Genomic DNA, 25,104 nt, shown 5'->3' on the forward strand with positions numbered 1-25,104 from the left:
TGCTGATATTTGTTTTATATTGTTAAACCTGTTTGCTCCCCCAGGGTTGTCCAGAACCAAAAAGAGATTTTTAAAAATGAAAGCCTCAAAGTTTTGTGTCTTAGATAGTGCCCTGTTTTGGAAGAATCATGAAGGAATTTTGCCGAATTATTTGACTTTAAACGAATCTGACAATGTTATGAAATAATTTCATGCAGGGGACTGTGGAGGGCACTTATATTGGAAGTCTACTGTTGATAAGATACTAAGGGCTCGTTACTATTGGCCCTCTCTGTTTGCTGATGTGAAAAAATTTGTGATGTCTTGCCACAAATGCCAGATCTTTGAAGGAAAAAGAAAGCTGCTACCCTTACCCCTTAAGCCCATTTCAACAGAGAAACCATTCCAGCAGTGGGGTTTAGACTTCATTGGTGAGATCCACCCATCCTCTTCCGGCCAGCACAAGTGGATTTTAACTACTACAGATTACTTTACCAAGTGGATTGAGGCCATCCCTTGTAGGAAAGACAATGACTCAACCATCATCCAATTCCTTGAAGCCAATATTTTGTCCAGATTTGGTTGTCCAGAGAATATCATTACACACAATGCTGCTGCCTTTAAATCCAAGAAAATGACCTGTTTTTGCAACAAATACCACATTTCCTTAGGTCACTCCATAGCCTATTACCCTCTTGGAGGAGAATAAAAAAAATTGGCACAAGAAGCTCACAAATGCACTATGGGCTGATAGATTGACAACTAAGAGATCCATTGGAATGAGCCCATATGAGCTAGTATATGGCATGGAGGCCAGATTTCCTTCATCTTTGGGCATTCCTATCATCACACTGTTGCAAGAGATTCAAGCCGAGCCAAATGATATACAAAGGAGAATAAACCAAACCATTCATTTGCAACAGACAAGAGAGAAAGTTTACCACAGAAGTCATATTTTGCAAGAAAGGCTAAAGAAAATTTTTGATAGAAGAACCAAGGCCGAAGATTTTCTTATCGGAAACAAAGTTTTAAGATGGGATTCAAGAAGAGAGGACAAAGGAAAGCACGGAAAATTCGACTCTCTTTGGAAAGGCCCCTTTATTATTTCAGTCGTGCAGGGCAACAATACATATTTCCTGAAGACTACACATGGAAAAGAAGCTGAAGAAGGCCCTATCAATGGCCGAACGCTAAAGCACTATCATGTTCCCTTTTGATGTATATAACTCAGCTCTATATTTGTACATTAATATTTTATATTATCAGCGCTTTGTTTTATAGCAGGCCGATAAAACGGAGTAACGCGACAAATTTTGAAGAAAGGATCAAAGCAAATGCACCATTCAGATCTCTGTTTTTGAATTAATTTCAAAGAAGTGCTCAAGCAGATTTGAACATGTTTACAAGCACCCAAAAGGCAAGAAGCAGAGCTGAAATTTTTCTGCAAATCAGCTCAAAGTAATACTATATATCAGCTTACAAGAATTCAGTCAAAAGCATCAAAGAAGAAGGAAGTTTTCAGATTACAGCAACAGTTGAAGACCAAGGCCGTCTAACCTGCTGTTCTTAGCTTTTCACATGGAAAAGCAATCCCCAAGTGGAGCCACTGTTAGCCTCCTATTGCAATAGGTGTTCATATTTCATGATTGACAATGGAAGTGCCAAAAATGTTCATCTTTTCGATGCTGCAAAAGTTCCATTTTTGAAGAGTTTCACAGTTAAGGGAAGGCCAAACAACTTAATCTTGGCCTCCCTAGGTTTAAATTGCTTGTTTTAGAAGATAGAGAATGAATATCTGTCCAAACTGTTTAATCTTGGCAGATTTGTAGATAGGTAGAGAATCTTGGGCGCTCAACAGCTTAATCTGAGCCCCGGAAGAAATAAGGATCAATTTTGTTAGGAGGATAGCAAAAAGAAAAGTTGAAAGGTTGGGTCTGCTAGTTCAAGTGCACCCAAACCAAAAAGAAGAAAAAATGTTAGGTAAGTAGGCTGGGTAGGCAGTTTTGAGGTTGCAGAATCAATAAGTGTGATCAATTTTGTATTTCAAAGTGTTATTTTACTTCAAATCACAAGTACAAGGCATTTTTCCATTTGAGAGCAGCTCAAGTGAGGCATGTCTAACTTCCCCTTCTTCCTCTTCCCCAAATCACTCACTAATTCCCCTAAAGAGGCCAAGATCTGCTTGATATCTCTTTAACTCATCATGTTTCATATCATTTCCCGTAGTAAAGATCTTCTTTACTTAAGGAGTGTTCATATGTCCTCTACAAAGTTCTATCTCCCTTTTTAAGCTTAAGATCTCTAAACTTAGCGCTTTCTTGTCACAATCATATTAACTCCTAACATTATTATGTAAATCCCATGATTTCTCCCTTCCCCTTACTAAATTATGTATAAAATCCCCCTATTTACATATCCCCTCCCTCTGGTTGAAATATAACCATAAATATTCGCTTGGGAATTACTAAGTTTGCCTGAAACTTAGTAAGAACCCTCAGTTTTGCTTCTTAAAACCTTCTTCTAATGCATTTGGACTCCTTCCAAAGCACAAAAACCCCCTTCAAATGCTATCGGACCCCTTCTGATGCATTAACAAACCCTTCCGAAGCTTAAAAACCTTCCTCTGACGCACTAAAACCCATCTCCGATTGCAAAAATCCTTTGCCGATTGCATTTTCCCTTGGCCGATTCATAGATCATTCCTATGATGCGATATCGGCAGTCACAATGCTTGTTGGCCCATATATATGCTCCATTCCCCTTTCTCTGATGCGATATTGCTATCGCATATGAAGCGATATCGCTATCGGGAGCCATTTCCTATCGTATTTCCCCATTACCGCATATATCGCATCGCGATCGCGCGTCCACCATCCATCGCCCCCGCCCAGATCAACGACTCAGATCATTTCGGAGATCTCCCCATTTCGGCGATCGAATATATATAAAGCCTGCCCCCATGTCCCCGCCGATAGCAAAACACCGATTTAATCGCATCCGCCCATTCGAGCCCTCAGATCAATGGTCCATATTAAGTCACGACCCCATATATAGCTCGAACTGGCTGGAGCCGAAATGTTATAAAGAGGAGATTAATGGGTTTCGGGTCTGAAAGGATTTGGTACTATACGCCCCGTAATCCGGATCCGATAAATTATAGAGAGCAGTTTTGAAGGGCATTTCGGGTCCGATGACCTATTTTCATTAAAATTCGTCGATCGTCGATTGCATGCCAGCCATTGGATCTGCCTTCGCGCAATCCAATGGCCAGGATTTAATCCAAGCTACAGTGTTCGCTTCCCACCCATTTTTTATCAAAATTCATTTTTTAGGAATTTTTTCCCTTTATACAAGGAAAAGGGCCATTTGCTCAGGATTGTTGTTCGGACTCCAGAAAAAAGGCTGCAGGCATTCTCCAATCATTTTTTGATCGCTCCAGCCCTAGTAAGCTCCCGACAGCTTTATTTTTGGCCTCAGCACAGTCTTGTGCATCCATTCCTCCTCATTTTTGCAATATTTCTTCAGTTTTGATAATGTTTTGATCGGCCAAGTGCCGAAATAGTTCTAAAGGCCACGGAAGGCACAGTAGCAGTCAAATCTCACCATAAAGTGGCAAGCAAGGGCGGTTTTCAACAGTAAAGATTATCAGTGAAGTGGCAAAGTGTATCAGTGGAAAATATTAGTGGAAATCATAAAGCCACATCAAAGGAACATTAAAGAGCCCCAGCAAAGTCAAAGAGTATCAGTGTTGGAATTTAAAGCCATTAAGGCTCACCAGATCAAAGTTAATGCGCATAAGGCCACCTAAGGGCAACGATGCAGAAACCAAAGCACAGTTATGGCCAAATGAATAGCACAGAGCTCAAAGGACACCATATTTACTCATTTTGAATGCGGCTGCCTCCAACACAACATCAGATAGATATTTTGGCATTTATTTCAAGCATATGTTAGGTTAATCAGAGTTATTTCTCCAGATCTTTTATCAGATCTGTTTTGTAGATATTTTGCTTATAAATACCTCCCCAAAGAATGTATTAAGGGTTGGTTGGTTGATAACTCCTCTCGAGACTTGCTCTGTATTCTTTGAGAACCTCTATAATCAAAGATCACTGGAATGCTTGGATGATGAATTGTCTGTTGTGTTTTAAAGGCTGAAGAGTGAACTATGGAATTCTTGTGCATCTACATGGCCCAATAAGTGTTTCTTACCTCTGTTTACAGTTTATATGTGTTTATGCAACCATTGTGTCACCATCTAAATAGCAGGAAAGAAGAATAGCTTAGACTTTGCTTAGCAGCACTCTATGCTCAATTTCTGTTATTTCTACATGTTTTTCCTCAGAAATAGTTATGAATATGCATACTTAAATGATCATGTTTACACTATTTCTCTCATTTATGAATAATCGTTTAGGAAACCTTGACTGCTCCTATATAAAGTTCATTCTCCCTCCTTCTGTTAGTTGATGAAAGATTCATAGTTGCCTTTCATCTCTGACCTTCATTCCATCTTTATTCCAGCTTGATATTGTTCTATGTGTAGCTATCCTGCTTTGTATTCCTCTTGGGATGATCCGGATTTAAACAGGAACGCAACAAATTACAGAGATAACCATATACACAAAGATGCAGCGGAAATAATACTTCATTTCATTAATGGAAAATACTGAAATATGCTTACAAACAGAAATGGCAATAAACTAGCTAGGGCGATGGTAGCTTATCTCTGAGAAGAGATGTGATGGCTACATGCCTCTCAACTGTGTTACAATGAGGCTCGAAGGCCTATATATTGTTGAGAAACAATGGAAAAACCCTTAACATTCCAAAACCTAACCCTAGGAGATGAAACGCCAAACTGTGGGCCCCGTTTGGGGGTAAGTTGGTACATCAACTTCCCGGGGTCGTAACTTTGGCATATGATCTCCGTTTGACGGGTACAATAGCTCATTAGAAAGATCTATCCGAGCACTACCATTGTTGGAACGGGCAACACCAGTCCATTCCATGGACTCGTGTTGCCCCCGGATTCCCCAAAAAACGTCGTTTAGGGCCTCAAAACGGCTCCAGAAGTTCAGGACCCGAAAAACTGCTAAAAATAGTAAGTTGTGCTACAATTAAGGAAACTGAAAATGCTGAGAAAGACAATGGTGGGGGTCCAGGTGGACTTGGCAGGTGGCCACCAATATCCACCTGGATCATTCCTTCTTTTGTTTAAACTTCTGCTCGACTTTGACGGCATACCGGTATGCTGCGCCGAGCGAGGGGATGTTTAGGAACTGTATTTCTTCTTGGATGTACTTGTGCAGTCAGCCACGGTATTTGAGTATCAAATGTTGCTCCGAATCCTTGATACCCAACTTTGTGCGAAGGGTATGGAAAAGATTGGTGAACTCCGGCACGTCTTGGTCCCTTCCCTGCCGCAGCGTGGTCCACTTTATGTATTCATCCTCATAGCTTCCGACAGGGTAGTACTGCTCCTTGATGGCATCCCGGAATGAATCCCAGGTGGGTGTGGCTGAAAATAGTGAGCCAGTACTTTCATCCTTCTGCTCGCAGTAGGTTTCCCACCAGTCCTTGACGTGGGGGGCTGCTTTGAGAAGAGCAAAAACAATCTTTTCCCGACTCGAAAATTCATGAACAGAAAAATAACCCTCTAGCAGATTTAACCATTTATCTACGGCATCGGCGTCTATCTGACCCTCGAATATGGGGATTTCAAAATTAAATTGTACCTTAAAGGGTGTGGCATTTCCAGAGGAGGAGGAGCGTCTCTTCCACTCCCAGATGTGGGTAAAGGGCTCCCCGATACAGTTCATTGTTGATAGCGGGAGTCAAAAGAACCTCATTTCGGCAGAGGTCGTGAAGCGGTTGGGCTTACCGACCACAGCACATCCACAACCATACACCATTGGGTGGCTTCACCAAGGGCGAGATCTTCGCGTGAGCCAACACTGTCGCCTTCCATACAACATCAAGCCCTTCACGGATGAGGTATTGTGTGACATTGCTCCCCTTGAAGTTTGTGATGTATTACTAGGACAACCATACTTGTGGAAGCGACATGTTGTGTATGAATCAAGGCCCCGTGCTATTATTATTACATTGGGAAATAAGTTTTTCAGGATACCAGAGGTAGCACCACCTGCCGCCATCTCTTTGATTACTGCAAAACAATGCAGTAAGATCATTTCCAAAACCAGGAAATTTGTTTTCCTGATGATACGCCCTCAAGGGAAGAAGAAGACAGTGGCCGCGGCCTCCAAACGGGGTCCCTCTGCACGGCAGCTACAGATGGACAAGATTATGGAGGAGTACGAAGACATCTTCACCTCCCCGGCAGGGGTTCCTCTGCACTGTCAAGTCAAGCACTCCATCGATCTGACCCCAGGTGCGCCGCTACCCAATGGACCAATTTATCGACGCTCCGTTCTGGAGAACAATGAAATCAAGAGGCAGATTCAGGAGCTCCTGCAGAAAGGTCACATCCGTCCGAGTTCTTCGCCCTGTGGGAGCCCGATAGTGTTGGTACAGAAGAAGGATGGGACGTGGAGACTCTGTATTGACTATCGGGCGCTGAACAAGATCACTGTCCATAATAGGTACCCGATCCTGCGGATTGATGACCTCCTAGACCAACTAAAGGGGGCGAAATATTTCAGCAAGATCGATCTGAAGTCAGGATATCACCAGGTACCAATTGAACCCTCAGATGTGTGGAAGACTGCCTTCAAATCCAAGGAGGGCCTCTTCGAATGGTTGGTCATGCCTTTCGGATTGACGAATGCTCCTGCAACCTTTATGAGGCTAATGGATGACATCTTGCGGCCATTCACCAACTCCTTTGTAGTAGTATACTTGGATGACATTCTGATCTTCAGCCAGAGTTGGGAAGAGCACCTCCACCACATCCGACAGGTTCTCCAAACACTGCGGCAACACAAGCTATGTGCCAATTTGGAGAAATGCACTTTTGGCATGACCGAGGTTCAGTATCTGGGATACATCATTGATGAACAGGGGGTGCATGTCGATCCAGCCAAGGTCCAAGTCATTCGGGATTGGCCCTCTCCAACCACTCTAACAGAGCTCCGCAGCTTTCTAGGTCTTGCCAACTTCTACCGCAGGTTTGTGTTGGGATTTTCTCATATTTCTTGGCCCTTGAGTCAAGTCACCAAGGGCGGGGCGAAAGCAAAATTCTTTTGGTCTGAATCTCAACAGAAGGCATTCAGGGAGTTGAAGGATCGCCTCTGCACGGCAACAGTGCTCGCGTTACCAGATTTACAACAACCATTTGAGGTCGAGACAGATGCCTCTGACTATGCTATTGGGGCAGTCCTTACTCAACATGGACATCCAGTGGCATATCACAGTGAAACACTTTCAGACACAGTCCGGAAGTACCCCACTTATGATAAAGAGATGTATTCCATTGTACAGGCCTGCCGACAATGGAAGCATTACATTTTGGGGAAGGAAACGGTCATCCACACAGACCACCGACCTCTGCAGTTCATACAGACCCAAGGGAAATTGCAGAATGATCGCCATCAGAAGTGGTCTACATACCTGCAACAGTTTCACTTGAATATCAAGTATAAAAAGGGCAGCGCCAATAATGTTGCAGATTGCCTCAGTCGACCACCGATCATGGCGCTAACCACCATGCTCAACTCTTGCGGGCACGAGACTTCTGATTGGCCACTTCTCTACAAAAGCGACCCAGAATTCGGCCACACATACCAGACACTCTTGGAGGGTCAGCAGGTTGCAGATTTTCACCTCCAGGATGCCCTATTATGCCACCTCGGTCACCTCTGTGTTCCTTCAAGCGAGCGTGCCAAGATGATTTGGGAAGCACACTACAGTCGGGCTACTGGGCATTTCGGGGTCGAGAAAACAGTGGCAGTACTGCAAAACTATTTCTATTGGCCGAATATTCGACAGGATGTTGGGAAGTACATCCGATCATGTACTGCCTGTGCCATTGCCAAACCGACCATTAAGAAGCAAGGCCTCTATACCCCGTTGCCTACCCCTAGTCGACCTTGGGAATCCATCTCCATGGATTACATGTCAGGCCTTCCTTCCACTAAGCATGGAAATGACTGTGTTTTTGTGGTCGTCGAGAGGTTCTCAAAGATGGCCATTATGATGGCCTGCAAGAAGAATATCACGGCAGAAGCCACTGCTAAACTCTTCTTTGAACGAGTGTGGGTGCACTTTGGGATCCCACAGTCTATCATCTCAGATCGGGACAGTCGGTTTCTCAGCACCTTTTGGTCTAGTCTCTGGTCAATGCTGGACACCAAACTCACGAAGTCCACAGCCTTCCATCCTCAAACTGATGGCCAGACAGAGGTTGTCAATAGGATGATTGTGCACATTCTGCGCATGTATAACTCAAAGAATCCACGCACATGGGACGAGAGCCTCCCCTATGTTCAGGATAGCTACAACCGAGCTCTTCACAACTCCACTGGCCATAACCCTTTTCAGGTGGGTTTGGGATTCCAGCCACTATGCCCCATTGATCTGGACATGCCACTTGCAGCTACTCACATGAATTCAGCTCATGTCCAGTCCGAAACAGATAAGGCCACCAGCTTCATTGAGCGCATCCAACATATTCGCAAGCAGGTCCATGACATTCTTGAGAAATCAAATGCCAAGCACAAGCAGCGACATGATCAACATCGGGTGCCACACAAGTTTCAGGTGGGCGACAAAGTCTGGTTGCATTTGCAAAAGGAACGCCTTACTGGAGCCTATCGGAAATTGAGACCACTCCGATATGGTCCTTACACCATTACTAAGGCTATGGGAGACAATGCATTTGAGCTCAACATTCCCCCATTCCTTGGCCTGCACCCAGTATTTAATGTGGACCGCCTTCGGCCATACTTTCCACCATTGCTAGACACATCCGACATTGCAGAACAGCTCAAACCCACAGAATTAAATCCAGATTGCATGGAACAAGCTGCAACTGATCGGATCATGGACACACAGATCAAGAACACTCGCCAACAGAATATCCAACTGTATCGAGTTGTCAAAGCGGGCCAACTCCTTCAGCAGGGCAAGTGGCTCACCAGGGAACAAGTTCAGCAGAAGTTTCCTCATCTCATGGAGGAGCTCAACGCAATGGGGACCATTGCTTCCTAAGGGGGGAGGAATGATCCAAGTGGATATTGGTGGCCACCTACCAAGTCCACCTGGATCATGTGACCAAGAAAATGCACCAGCAGCCCTTATCCTTGACTCCATGCTCAATGTTTTGAAATTCTCACACTTTGCAGTCCAACTCCGTTTGAAAAGCATCATCCTTCCCAGCAAAACTCAAAACAAAACCCATGTACACCATAACTAGCCTAAAATCATATCAAAACAAAGCTAAATTATAAAGAGAGAGCCCTCTATAATTGCAAGTAGGCTAGAACCTGTAATCCAAAGATTGGTTTGTGGTTACCTCGGCCGTATCCCTTAAGGAGCCAAGGGACAACCTGAGTGATAACAATTCATCTAGTTCCCATATACACGAGAGTTGTTTTGCTACAAGAGGGTTGCCACCAAGTACAACAAATACATCATAATGCCAATAGAAGGAAAAACTAGCTACAAGAAGACAGGAAGAGGTTACAAGGACAATTCACAACACTAGAAACTCAAATTTAAATGATTAAGGTTGAACTCAGAAAGAAAAATCTCAAGATTATTGGTGAAATATATCCTACTACTTGAATATGGTAAAAATTTCAATTTTGTCTTTACTATGCTTAAACCAGTAAACTCAACCTTATGTATAGTGAATAGGTTATTAGGAGTGATAAGGAGGCATTAGAAACCATGAAAATTCAAAAAACGCGGAATTTTAAAATTTCATAGTGACTCCCCATAATGAAGTTGAAAATTTGCTACGAAACTGTTGTAGCATTTCATGGAGGAGAAGGAAAACATAAAATACAAAAAAGGAAGTTCAAAAGGTTTGTATTTAGCTTAAAAACATCAAGGAAAACCTAATAACTTGCAAAAAGAGCCGAGGGTTAGCAGAAGGGTGTTTTTCTAATTTGCTACTTAAGTTTGCTACGAAACTGCTAAAGACTCTGTTTTTTTCTATGAAACTATGGAAACTTTGTTTTTCTGCATTTTTAAAGTTTTTGGACATCAAACATCGAGGCAGTTACATGGATTATAGGTCTTGGAGGGTGTCCACATCAGTTCTTATTTTTCATCTTGATAGGCCAGCAAGTTAACCAGGTCAACATCCACGTGGCATGAGACACATCACCAAATCCAGCACATTTATAAAATTATTTTGTTTTAGTAAGCTCCATCAAACATAATTCAGTTGAGTTCATTTATGGTGGAAGATTCCTACTTGTATTCAAATTATGTAAAATAGAAATCTCTAATATTTCTCAATAGGTGTCAAGTAGGATAAGGTCTCAAAATTGTTTGAATGAATCTAGCCGAAGTGACTGATTTTTGTAATTAGTGATATGATGGTGATCTTACTCTATATATTTGTAGTTCCTTGACTCTAAAATGGTTGATCGATAATGTAAGAAACTGACCCTATGTAATCTTTTGATCTGGTTAATATATAGATTGCAACAACTCTGTTTTTGTACCTAAGATTCATGTTATGGTTTCATGTGTTCTTACCAAGCTTTCTAGTTTACTATCAATATTCATAATATTTTGATTACTTGGAATCCTTGTCAAGTGCTCCAATTTCCTTCACTTGCTATGTATGACTATGAATGTTCATATGATATTAGTTTTAAATCTAGAGATACCTGAGCTTTCATTAAACACTATTGTTTTCCATGATTTTCTTTAATTTTACTCCATGCCCAATGGTAGCATTCATCACATTTTCCTTCACCTGTAAAACTACATAAAAATAAATCAAAGTTAGTCATCTGTAGTTTTGAGTTTCTTTAAGTGAACTTGATAAGTGTTTTGAGATAGCCCTCTCATATTGGAAGGGATTAATTCAAGTCAAAGTGGTTTTGAAATATTTATGCTGGGTTGAAGGTTGACACAACCAAACTCTATTAGGTTAGTGATAACAACTGGTTTACTATCCTACATATTAAACCTCTACAGTATTATCTCGATATACTTCCTCTAGCTTAACCATACCTTCCTTTTTGCTCGATCTCGTTTAATTTCCATGCCCAAAATATAGTTTGCAGCACCAAGATCTTTCATGTCGAATTTGGAGGACAATTGAGCCTTCAAGTCCTGGATAATTTCTTGGTCATTTCCAACAAGCAACATATCATCCACATACAATACTAGATAAATAAAATGGTCACCAATTAATTTAAAATACACACAGTGATATGCTTTTCTTTACGTAAAGCCAAGTCCCCATATAAATGTATCAAATTTCTGACACAACATCCTTGGTGATTGTTTTAACCCATACAAAGACTTTTTTAACTTGCATACCAATTCTTTCTTACCCTTCACCGCAAAGCCTTCACGTTGCTTCATGTAGATCTCTTTTTCCACATCCCCATGAAGAATTTTTGTCTTCACATCCATCTATTCTACCTCAAAATCAAAAGAAATAACAATGGATAAAAGTAATTTAATAGAAGCTACCTTGGCAAAAGGAGAAAAAATATCACCAAAATCAATTTCGGGTACCTGGGAATAACCTTTTGCTACCAACTAAGCTTTGGATTTCTTTCCTTCCGCATTCATCTTCTTCTTAAACACCTATTTACTGCCAATGGGTTTCCTTCCATCTGGAAACTCCATCAGATCCAAAGCTTCAGTTTTGTGAAAATATTCCATTTCATCGACCATGGCCTCTTTCCAGAGTTTTCCATCCTTTGAATCTACTGCTTCCCTCTCAGTTCTGGGATCATCATCAATAATAGATAAAGAAAATTTTGAATAGAAAGTATATCGACTATACCTTTTTGGCTACCATCTTTCTTGAGCTAATCTTCTCACAGCCATAGTTTGTGGCTCTTCATCTTTTGATTCTATCTCCTTTAGCTCAAACTCTATCATCTCAGGTTCCTTTGGTAGGACTTCATGTTTAATAACTTCTTTCACCTCTCTAAACACCACATCTCGGTTGTACACAACCTTCCTTGTTTCTGGGTTCCAAATTTTATAACCTTGTAAACCATCATTATACCCAATAAAGATGCACTTTTCAGATTTACTATCAAACTTTGTTTTTTTCTCCTTTGGAACATGTACATATGCATCACATCCAAATACCCTCAGATGTGAAAGAGAAGGCTTCTTACCAGTCCATACCTCCTCTTATGGAGTCTTATATTCCAACATTGATGAAGGTGATTTGTTGACCAGGTAACATACAGTCTCCACCACCTTTGCCCAGAATTCCTATCCTAACCCGACATCACTGAGCATGCTTTTTTCCATTTCCATCAACGTCTTGTTCATTCTTTCTGTAACTCCATTTTTCTTGGATGTGTATGCAGTATTCTTATGTCATGTTATACCACTATTCTTACATAACCTTCCACCATTATCTGTCCTCAACACCTTTATCTTATTCTATGTCTAGTTTTCCACCAGAGCCTTAAATTTTTTAAACCTGTCAAAGACTTCATATTTCTTCCTGAGGAAATATATCCATTTATTCCTTGAGAAATCATCTATAGATGATACATAGTACACACAATTTCCTAGCGATGGAACCGATATAGGTCCAAACACATCACTGTGCACAAGCTCTAATATCTATTTTACCCTCTTACCACCAGAGGGGAAACTCGCCTGATTCTGCTTCCCATATACACAATATTTAAAGAAATCAAAATCCAGAGAGAAATTAGACATACCTTCTACCATACCATTACCATGATGTATTCGAAGGCCATTCTCTCCAATATGTCCAAGCCTTTGTTGCCATAACATGGTCTTTTCTCTAGAAACCAGCAGATTTTCTGCTCCACTTTCAGGAACCACAAAACTATTGCACTCATCAATAACAGTGCTACCCTAAAGCTTGTATAAAGTTCCAATCTAAACTCCTAGCATCAATACTAGTGCTCCCCAAACAATCTTGCAGGTATCTTTCTGGAACACCATTTTTACACCTGCATCATCCAACATGCTTACAAAAATTAGATTTTTGGCCAATGCAGGAGTATGAAAAACACTCATAAGTGTTCTAATCCTTCCACCTTGCAACTTCAACTTGAATTTTCCATGATCCACAATTCTAGCCTTCCTATCATCTGCTAAGAAGACATCACCACCATCATATTTCTCATACTCGCATAACCACTCTCTATGGGGAGTGAAGTGAAAGGATGCACCTGATTCAATCAACCATGCCTCATGATCTACATGTGTACTTGCAAAAGAAGCCAAGTACACATCCCCACCTTCATCTGAGGTGGATTTGTCCTTTGGAGAAGGAGAATCATCAGATCCCTTTCATTTCTTAGGAGCTTTAGATTTACAGTCCCTTTTGAAGTGCCCTTCCTTTCCACATTTCTAGCACAACTTTATGGGTTTTCCTGGAGATTTAGATCTCCTTCTAGATTTAGATCTCCCACTTGAGGACTTACTTTTTTCATGTTCTCGGACCGTCCTCATACAGACAATCCATCACCATTCTGGCCCTCCATATTTTTCTATCTCATCTCCTCTCGTAGCAAGGATGAGATTATTTCATCAAACTACAAGGCAGTTAAAATGGTACCTATTGCAACAACCAAACTATCCCACGAATCTGGTAGAGAACACAACAAACTGATGCACTTATCTTCATCTACTATTTTAATATCAACAAATAATAATTGGCTTACCATAGTATTAAATGCGTTCAGATGCTTTGCCACCAAGTGTCAATCTTTCAACATCAGGTTATAAAATTTTTTCTATAGGAAGAGTTTATTCACCAAAGACTTAGATTGGTACAAGGTCCCTAACTTGTCCCATAAAGCCTTTGCCGAAGCTTCCCCTGATACATTCAGCAATACTGAATCTGAGACACACAATCGTATTGTGTGCTTTTCCTTCCGATCCAATTTAACCCAGTCTTTAGCTAACATTATTGTTGGTTTAGTACTCGGATCTACCGCAACCCATTGATCTTTATCAACCAACAGATCCTCCATCTTAAGTTTCCACAACTCAAAACTATGACCATTAAATTTCTAGATCTTTATCTTTCCACTACTCCCCATATTTTGTCACCACAAGAATCGACCGCGTAGATATCCCACTAAACAAGGTCTACTAGAAGCTCGAGAAAAAACCCCTTAGCAGCAAAGGCATCCCCTTGAAGCCAAAACAACTCTGACACCAAATGTAGATTTTAACCCTGTACAAAAATTACCTGCATACAAATTCTAAAAACAGAAAATAAAAAATGGCCAGAGCATAAAACATAAAACAAATATACACAGAGATTTTCCCCTGAATCCCAAAACCGGGACTACTGGATTTATTTTTCATTATATTCCTTTCAATGTTACAATAGATATATATACATGCCGAAGCATCCATAAACCCCAATCCATTAACCCTGGATTATAACATAACCTTAGTTCCCTTGACTGAATCTACAAAATACCATGGATAGAAAACCATCATGCCCAAAACCATGTGTGAAATCCATGCACAAAACCCTAGGTAGGTCCGTCCACCTAATATAGGGTCCAAAAAAAAATTCTGGGGCACTACCCTGGATCCAATGCAGGGGGGTTACTGCCCCCATTGTGACCCCTTGACATCACCCCATGTAGTGTACAGCGGGGGCTACCACGTGGGGTAGTCATGGAAAGAATACAACATAGCCCAACATTTTCCCTTTGTGAATGGGACCCTCAAATCATGATCCCTTAAGGGATATGAGCCAAAGGCCACTATCAAAATCTTTTAGGAAGTGTTTACTGTCACTATTTTACCACTGATATATCTATCCACAATTGGAGGAAAAATAAGTAATCATCCAAATTCTTGCAGATTAAACAAAACAAAAATCACTTCAGTAGCTAACTATGAATGTAATCTAAGCATACATGTATAGAAAGAGGAACCTTTGTTGCTAGGGTTGCACCTTAACCCAACTATTGTAGCCCTCTAATTCAACTCGGTGCTGGACCATTGAATGTTGTAGGACATTAGGAACAAGGAAATTTTATAGAGGCCACTCTCAATTCAAATCTAAGTTCATTGCAATATGGGTTTGAACCTCTTTCACTTCCCTGCAATCTAAATTTTCCACCTTGCATAGCCTGGGCCACTGCAATTGAATTGCAATTCACTTCATATCCTTAGCAGTAAACTATGACACACCCAAATTTTATTAACTTTCAGTCATAATTGCCTAATGCCAGAGGAAGAATGAGAGTGAATGATGGATTGATTAGGGAGGGGAGAATAAGCACATTTGAACTGCCAAAGGAATTATACAGGGTTTGTATGTTGATTCAATGGGCATTGTGAGTAAAGGAAATGGAGCCATTGCAGATGGCCTCTTCATTGAATGATCAATCAAACCCAGTAGTGGTCAAGGAGTCTAGATGAAAGATATCAATCATCTATATTTTTAACGAAGCAAAGTCCTACTTTGCCAAAAGGATGTCTTGATTAAAATTTTTTATCCACACCACATTGCCTTCACATATAACAAAAGAATATTACTCTCGACACATTCCTACATCGTCATCTCACAACCACTTCGAGTATTTCACCTTATAGCTATGACACAAGTTTCAATTTTCTAATAAATGTACAATAAAACCACAAGGAGATGATCTTTGACCACCATACCAAAAAGGAATGCATGAGTGAGCCAACCAATGTTTGATTGCTTGTTTGCTTCAAATATTGTAATCAAATACTTGGAGCTTGCTCTCATATGTTGATGTGTTCTAATAATGAAGCAGACTTCCACTTAGCTCTTGTTGTGCCATTCTGGACCAAATCTGACAAAGGTTCATAAGCTCCAAGTTCTCGGGCTACAACAAGATATTGTGGATCACTTGTACATAAACATAGTTACCGATCAAACGTGAACTATTACCTCAAAATGGGTACTCAAGCCCAAAACCCCCAAAAAAATATGAAAAAACAACCCAAAAGTAAAAAGTGTTGGTTCTGCATCACCATTTTTTTTCCAAAGTATATTTTCAATATCTTTTAAAAATAACAGTGAAAAAAATAAAACCCATTTTGTTTGGTGCAAAAAACACCTTGAAATCGAAAAGTGTTGATGCCAAAATAACGTCTTTTTTCAAGGTACGTTTCAACATTCTCTAATAATGACGTTAAAAATAAAATATCACGACTCTGAAAACTTTAAATTTCCAATGATTTTCAAGCATAACATTAAAGATAAAATATCACGTTTTTAAAAAGCCTTAAAATTCCAACGATTTTAAGCATGACATTAAATTTAAAATATCATTTTTTTGAAAAACCTTAAAATTCCAACAATTTTCAAGCATGCGTTAAGAAACAATACTTATAACTATTTTCAACCATAGCATTAAAGATAAAATATTACGACTTAGAAAAACCATTAAAATCTTGACAAATTTTCAACCAAGGAATTAAAACCAAAGATTATGACAACAAAACAATCTTAAATTTTCAAAATATTTCAATGATGACATTATGGAAAAATTTTATGACTAAAAAAACTTTAAAAATGAACACCTGAATAAAAGAGTTATTATACTAAGAGTTAAAAATCAACTATCAAATTGACATGTAGTGTAGGTGAGCTTTACCCATTGTAATGAAAACTTAAAGACAAACTATGAAATTAACACATTGTAGAGCAAACTCGATTCATTATAACAAAAAATTTAAAATCACTATCAAATTGCACATAATGAGATCGATTTGCTAGACAAGCATCGACACAGACAAACAAAAATTCAAATATTGAAAAAAATAAAAAAAATAATAAGTAATAAAACATAATATACATGATAAAAACAATCAAATATAAAAAATATATAGAAATTCAAAAATTCAAATATTGAAAAAAAAAAATTAAAATAATAAGTAATAAAACATAAAAAAAACATGACAAAAAAAAAAATCAAATATGAAAAATATATAGAAATGACTTAAAATTTTTTTATAAAATGTAAAAAACATAACCATATGATGTAAAAAAAAAAAAAAAGTAAAATAAAATAAAATAAAAATAAAATTTAAAATTTAAGAATAAGAAAAGTTACAAAAATAAAATTAAACATTAAAAAAAGAATTAAAATTTTCCCAGCCAACCCGAGGCCCAATTGGCTAGGGATGGCAAGGGTACGATTCATGACAAAAAAAAACTGAAAATTACAAAATAAAAAAAAATAAAAATATTATAAAAACACAAAAAAACCATTAAAAAAAATAAAAACAAAAAAAATCAAAATTAACTTATAGAAATGTAAATTATATATATATATATATATATATATATATATATATATATATATATATATAATTAAAAAAGAAAAAAAGAAAAAAAACATTTTTAAGTTAAAAATAAAATAAAAAATAAAACCTTATTTAAAGAGTAGAGGGTGGACGGAGAGGGGTGGATGAATTTTTTATTTATTTTAACTATTATTATTTTTTTTAATATTTTTATTTTTATTTTTGTTTTAAAATGTTTTTTTATTAAATTTCAATATTTTTTAATATATTTATTTTAATTTTAATTTTAATTTGTTTTTTTAATGGTTTTGAATTTTTTTTTATTATTTTTTTTAATTTATTTTTTATAATTATTTTTATAATTATTTATTTTCTTTTAATTTTTTTTTATGTTATTTTTATATTTTTATAATTTTAATTTCAAAAAATTATTCCTAATTTTATTTTTTATTTTTTTTAAATTATTTAATTTAAATATTTTTATTTTTTTTAATTTAATTTAAGAAAAAAATTCTTAACTTTTTTTTATTTCAATTTTTGTTAACGAAGGTTTTATTTTTTTATTTTTTTAAACTTTTAAAAAATAGTTTTAGATTTTTTTCGTTTAATTTGTTTTTCTTTAAATTATTATTATTTAAAAAAAACATTTATTTATTTTTGTTTTTTATCCACACTTAATACATTAGAAAATTTAAAGTGTAAAAGTCCAGAGCTACATAGTAGCTAGTACCTGTAGCTTAATTTAAATATAACTTGATTAAATTAAAAAATAATAAATACAAAGATTTAAAACAACAATAGAATAAATATTCTATTGTTGAATGCCATTATAAAAAATTAAGAGATATAATCAATTAATATTGTTTATGTTGACATACATATATATGTGTGTGTGTTTTATTTTTTATTAATATACATAATTTTTTATAATTAGGTTTATTAAAATATGTTTTTAATATAATAATAAGTCTTCCTAAATTGAAAATATGGAGAAAAGCTATAATTGGTGAAAACAAAAGTAATAGAAAAATGAAAAATAAAATAAAAATAAAAAGTTAATAAAAAGGAAATAAAACAAAAAACAAAAATTAGTAAGTAATAGAAATGGAATTTACTAAATAGCCCATAATAAGACCTCGACCAATCACCTTACAAACAAATAAATTTGAATAATAATAAAAACTAACAAAAACTGATTTTCCAACGTTAAACTATGGATAAATGACATAAATTTTTGGTCAAAGACAAACTAATATAGAGTCGAAGAAAAACTGAATGGGTAATACCATGCATGTGGCAGGTATAATAAACCCTCTAAACAAAAAGTGTTGATGCTCATCAACACTTTTCAAAATCAAGATGAAAATCACCAACAAAAAAAATGTTCACAATTGATACATAAACAAATTTAAAGTGTCAAAACTAACCCCTCTAAAAAAATGAGTTGATGTTACATCAACACCTTTTAAAATTAGCATGAAAATCACTAATATTTAAAAAAATTGTTCACACTTGATACATAAAAAAGTTAAAGTGCCAAAAATATACTCCACAAAAAAGGGTGTATTATGAATCACCATTTTTCAAAATCAAGTGATTTTTTGCTAATGGGTACTAGGTAATTTTCTCGTTTGATCGGTAATTATGTTCATAATGCAAGCGAAACAACAGTTGCATTTTGATCCCTATTGATGACTTGCCAAAATTGTGAGTATAACAAGCAATTCATCAACCATCGCTGCATTGGGATCTACCAGCAAATACATCAATGGGGACACAACACTAGCTCTCAGAGCCCTTGCCTTGTTACCTTGATGGGTTTAAATGGAAGAGTGTTGTGGCAACATCTCTCTCAGCTCTAGGAAAATCGCTGCACTGGGATCTACCAGCAAATGCATCAATGGGGACACAACACTAGCTCTCAGAGCCCTTGCCTTGTTACCTTGATGGATTTAAATGGAAGAGTGTTGTGGCAACATCTTTCTCAGCTCTTGGAAAATCGGACAATGAAATTCATCAAGCATAACAAGGGAGCTAGATTTATCTATAAGACCACCACAAGTATTCGATCCTTTCTCACTCGTAAGAGAATCCATCTCAGGATTCTCTGTCAAAAATAAGTCCTTCAACCTCCTCATAATACCTAACATTTTCTCTAACCTCTGACCAACATCTCCGCGTTTGATAACAATATCAGGTAGTGCCAGTGATTCTTTCTTAAGATCGACAGACAATGGTCTTGAGTTGTAACTTTTCTACTAATTCTTAATAATGGTTGGTCAATATCTCTGTCACTCCTCTAAGATAAGAAAATACTTAGATCTTTCTCGAGTTCCAAATCAGGTGTGTCGGCTCTTTCTTTAGCTCTTTTGAACTGGGCATGTACAGGTTCACCCTGTTCTCGAACTTCATTTGACAATACAAGTTCTCCATAAGACAATTCACTTAAAGCCTACTCCAACTAAATAGTTATACTGTGAAATTTGCCCGCAACTTGCTTTCTTTCTAGAGACATGAACAACTTGTTGCCCTCGTGGCCAAATTTGAGGATCTCCACAGAATGTGTAAGAGCCGAGCGCAGAGATTGCAAGGACTGCATGGTATTATCCTTAAGCAGGGGATCCTTTAGTTCCTTGAGTTCTTCAAACATGGCTGCTAATAATTTGAGCCTTCTCACTAGATTAGTGCCTTCTTCTTCACATAGTTCCTGCATTCCCCAACGCCTGCAATCTCGTTCACCAATTCCATGTACGATTCAACCACCACCATAACATGCCCGCCATCTCCTCTGGCTTCTACTAAATACATCTCCAAATCTGGCACCCCCACACCATCTGCCATCTCTAGCCGATGATCTATTGAAATCCCAGTTCAAACTTGAGGGTTTGAGAAAACAAAAACATCAAAGAAACAATCGCTTCCTTCTTCATGCGGCCCGATTTCCCCAACCTGCAACTTCTTCAGCTTTCGCTGGACCTTAACCCACGGTTAGTATGTGGTTCATGTGCTCTAATGTCGTTGGGCTTTATTGTCACTATTGGTCGACACGAACCCTGGTTAGCCCACTTGCATCTGCCAAGCATCTATCTATATATGCCCTTCATGCTTGTTGTCCTCTATCTGGCATGGAGGGTACGACACCGGCCTGAACATGGAAGACGAAAAAGCCTAGTTCTTCACCACGCCGCACATACAAATATTTGAAAAAAGATGTACACGTGTTATATTTTCACTTGCTAGAACGACGAAAATAGAGTGTTGGGATTGGTGGGAATGAATAGTGTTTGCCAATGAAACCTCACAAAGAAAACACCTTTAATGTAAATATTAATACTATCCATTGCAATATACACAATTAAATATATAAATAAATATATACTATTCAATTTATATAAATAAATATATAATATTCCGTTTATATAATAATTATGCTGTGAAAAATTCATATAATTAATTAATTTACTTATTTATTTATACTGTTAATAAAAAATTATTTATATATATTATCTTTCATTTATATATGTTATAAAGTTGTTTTTAAAAAAAATCATGAAATCTTTTTTTTCACCAGACCTTATCATGAAATCTTTTTTTTTTTTCACCAGACCCTTTGTGATATTATCCACGTTACCAGAAACGGAACCGGAGCATTTCTTTCCGGGAAAAAAACGCAAAGAAAACGGAAACGGCAAGGAAAACGCTATATTGTATGGTCGTTTTCGATTTTTTATACACAAAATCATTTTCTTCATAAACGAATGGGTTTTTTGGAACGATTTTCTAAGAAACGTTGTTCTCGTTCATTTGTAATGCTGGTCTCATTCAGATTTCGATGTGTTTCTTATTGCTATTTTTTTAATGTTTTAATTTTTTTTTTCTATTTAAAAGTGGATTTAGTGTATAGTTTAATATATAGTTTTATTGTTTTTAATATTTAAAAATTGATAAAATTATAAATTTAAATGAATAGAGTTATATAATATATTTGTATAAATTAAGACTTAAATAATTTAGTGAAGATTTTAGTATCTATTTTAATTATATTTTTAAAATATATTATTTTTTATTTTTTATTATTATAAAGATTAATTACTATTATAATGGATTAATGATAAAGTTTTGATAGTTTACAGGTAACTTTTTTAGGATTTGTTTTCAATAGTTGTAGCATTTATGGTTTCGACCTTTTGGTTTTTCCTTGTGGAAAATGCCACATGAGGGAGTGACACTCCTTTATACAACAATATAGTTGTAGGTAGTAGTAGCTGTAAACAACCCTTTACTTTTCACTCTATTCTCAATCGAGATCAATTCAATCTTCACCATCCTATTACCCAATTAGGGAAACTACAACTTAGTAGCTACATGCCAAATACTACAACATTATAGTCCAAATTTGAAGTCCACTCAAATCAGATGGGAGAATATGCTAAGTATAGCCCAAATTTGAAGTCCACTCAAATCAGATGGGAGAATATGCAAAGTATATGCGAGATCATATACTCATTCAGAAATTTCGAGGGATATGGCCTTCAAAAAAATCCCACTCTCACTGGGTCCAAATCAAGTGGGAATGGAAAGGCCAAATCAAGCTTGAGTTCAATGCCAAAGGTTTCTTCACTATTGTATTTGTCAACTTAGAGGATCAAACATGGGTATTTGAGAATGACTCATATAAACTACACAAGCTTTGTTTCTCGTTATGAATATTCGAAAGTGACCCATGTGAGCAACGAAATCCTATGAGCAACTCCCTATAAACCATATATTGGAAAACGCTGATGATATATGTTTTATTTTATGTTTTTCACCTTTTTCTTGTTTTTTCTCTCTCCTCATCTCTAAAATGAGAAACCTCCCGACTTAATTTCTCGTCCCATTATCGTTTCATATCATGACATCATCATAATTTCTTTTGAATGAGAAATTTTCTTACATGGTATCTTGAGAGGTGTTATCAAAATCTTGAATGGATTCCTAAAGACGGGATAGTTGGTAATAGGCCATCAAACTAATGGAAGGCATGTTTGGTCGTTCAAATGTGTCACGGAGAGACTAATTTGGTAAGAACAGTTACTTCAACGAAGTCTTCCTACCTTCCAAACGCTTTGTAAGAGTTAGTAAGAATAACATAATAGTCGCCAACGTTGAGTTGCCCAACGGTAACTTAATGAAATATCATTTCTCGTGTGAGAACGTTTCGTCGTATCATGGAGAGGCTTATAGTGGATCAGCGTATGTTTCATCTTTATCAAATAATTCCGCTCACCAACTAGTTATGGATCCGTGTAAGGACCCTGCGCTGACGACAACGTGCTTCAATATAGCCCGTGATAGGTTTACTTTGCCCAAATACTACACAACTATTCTGCATCATCTAGTTCCCTTCATTCTACGTCGTCTTCACCTCAATTATTTAAGGCAGGGGTTCCATGGCCGGGAAATACCTAAAATTGTATCCCTCCAGAAAATGGATTAGTTTAGGAATTTCATGGTTTCTGTCCCCGAATGAAACGTACCAGGAAGTTCATACGTGTCTGGATTTTAGGAGGCATAGTGAAAGTAGCTAGGAGGCTATTTATGTTAGGTTATGTTTAGTTTGATGGTAAACTTTGAGATATTTTAAAATTTTTATTTAACTTAGCTAGCTCATGTGTATGTCACGTCTAAAAATACAAAAAAAAAAAAAAAATATTCCAAAATATTCGATCTAATTATGTCAAATTTCAACTTCCCAATAAATCAAATATCCCGGTGGCAAACCTACAAAATGTCCTCATAAATCGGTTAGAAAATATCGGTTAATATTTTGTATCGAAATAAAAACAAAAAACAAATAGCACTGGAGAGATTTAAGAAAGAAGAATACGAATGATATTTACAAATATTTATATATTTTTTTACTGAACAAAGTTGAGTTTTTTGTGCATGTGGTATTAATAAGCTATAGTATTGTAAGTCAAGAATCTCTATAATTAGGAATTTTGGTAAGGGATCTCTTATGGCTGGCTCAATCAGGGAGTGTGGGCCCAAAGGTGTGAATAGAGTTGAACCAGTCCTTCTTGATTTCTCACGAGCAAAGGTGCTTTAGTGATTAGATGTGTGAATAGAGATGGACTGGCTGATTTAGTGATTTAGTGATTGGATGTGTGAATAGAGATGGAATCACAGCTTTAGTGAATGGATGTGTGAATAGAGTTGAACTAGTCCATCGTGATCTCTCACGTGCAAAGGTGCTTTAGTGACTCGACCAAAACTCTTTCAATTGAGTTAATTTAATTAGTTGTTATGATTTCTTTTTTAGCAACTTGAAATGTAGGATGAAGTGTTTTAATACTTATTATGGATTGTTTATTACAGGCAATTTAATTTAATTTTGTATGGTTGCTTTAGTTTCTATATCGATATATTTCACAAATTAATATAAAGCAATATTATATTATATTGTTTAATATAATTAAAATCAAATGTATAAATTTAACATTTTATTTAAATTTCTATAACAAATTAATTTATATTTATTCAATATAAATTGATTTTATTATTTTTATATAGATCACAAATTAGTAATTTCAAGTGGCATGGTCTCCTTTAAATAATTAAAATAAGACAATTTGTATTCATGAATAACAATTGTTTTCACTATTGATTTTTTAATATTATATATATATATATATATATATATATATGAGTCACTATTGCCATTACACCAAAATCGGCAAGTGTTAGATTATCTTTCTACACCGCCATTAAACAATCTCCCTCCAGCTAGGTGTGTTTCGAATGGTCTTTTGGCTCTGATACCACTTGTTGGAGTCACGATTGCCCTTACACCAAAACCCGCAGGTTTTAGTAAACAGACACATCGCTAGATTCAAGCACATGCAACCAAACATTCAGAGATAGAAAAATGGAGAAACAACAAGATTACTCAATCAAAAATGGCGGAATAGATAAAACAATCACTAGAAAAACAGAAATCACTTAGTATTACATAACAGGGTTGGGCCTTGGCTTGCTTTCCTTGGCCACAGAAATTACAAATTTATAGAGGCTGAAGAAGGATCTAGAATCCTGGAGATCTAGAAACTAATGGTAGTATAGAAGGATCTAGAATCCTGAAAATCTAAAAACTAATGACGATATAAAAAAATCTAAAATCCTACATAAATTTGGCTTCACACTTAACAATATATTCATTCTTATTATTATCATTATAAAAACCTTTTGTATATTGTATATATAATGAGTAGATTTTTGAATAAGGAACCTATACCGTAACTTAACCCAATGATTTGAATGTGAATCATACCAGGTGATTTAACATCGCACTTTACTGTAAACTAATTTATACCTAAAATGCCTTATTTGAAAAATTCTGTGATTAAGGAAATATTTCGTTTTAATAAACTTATCATATTCAATTTTATAATGTACGCTGTATTTTAGGGTTAGTTTTAACTTTCAGGGTATATTGATGGTAGCTTTCCAAATATCTCATTAACTTGAACACATTTATCTGGAGAAATATCTTACGTGCAGCAGGTAGGAGTGAAAATTGGCCAGCTCGCTGTCGTAAGTGTAGCTTGAATGTCCTCAAAAGCTCATGTTTGACAACCAGGGGAAGACGGAAGAATCGTCGACAAAAGTCGATAATGATTACTATCATTACAGGAACTATGAACGTGTAAAAATCGGAAAGTATTGATGGCACCGTAT

General features: G+C 36.7%; 1 pseudogene; it reads right to left on the bottom strand.

Moving 5' to 3' along the window:
• LOC149215228 (E3 ubiquitin-protein ligase COP1-like) overlaps nt 1-20,226 on the bottom strand; it is a 73,813-nt pseudogene extending 53,587 nt beyond the window's left edge.
• Nucleotides 20,227-25,104: the final 4,878 nt, after the last annotated feature.

Source organism: Pinus tabuliformis, chromosome 1_1 (assembly GCF_031772625.1).
Source record: "Pinus tabuliformis cultivar Carrire ecotype Pingquan chromosome 1_1, CPIR1, whole genome shotgun sequence".
Lineage (NCBI taxonomy): Eukaryota > Viridiplantae > Streptophyta > Pinopsida > Pinales > Pinaceae > Pinus > Pinus tabuliformis.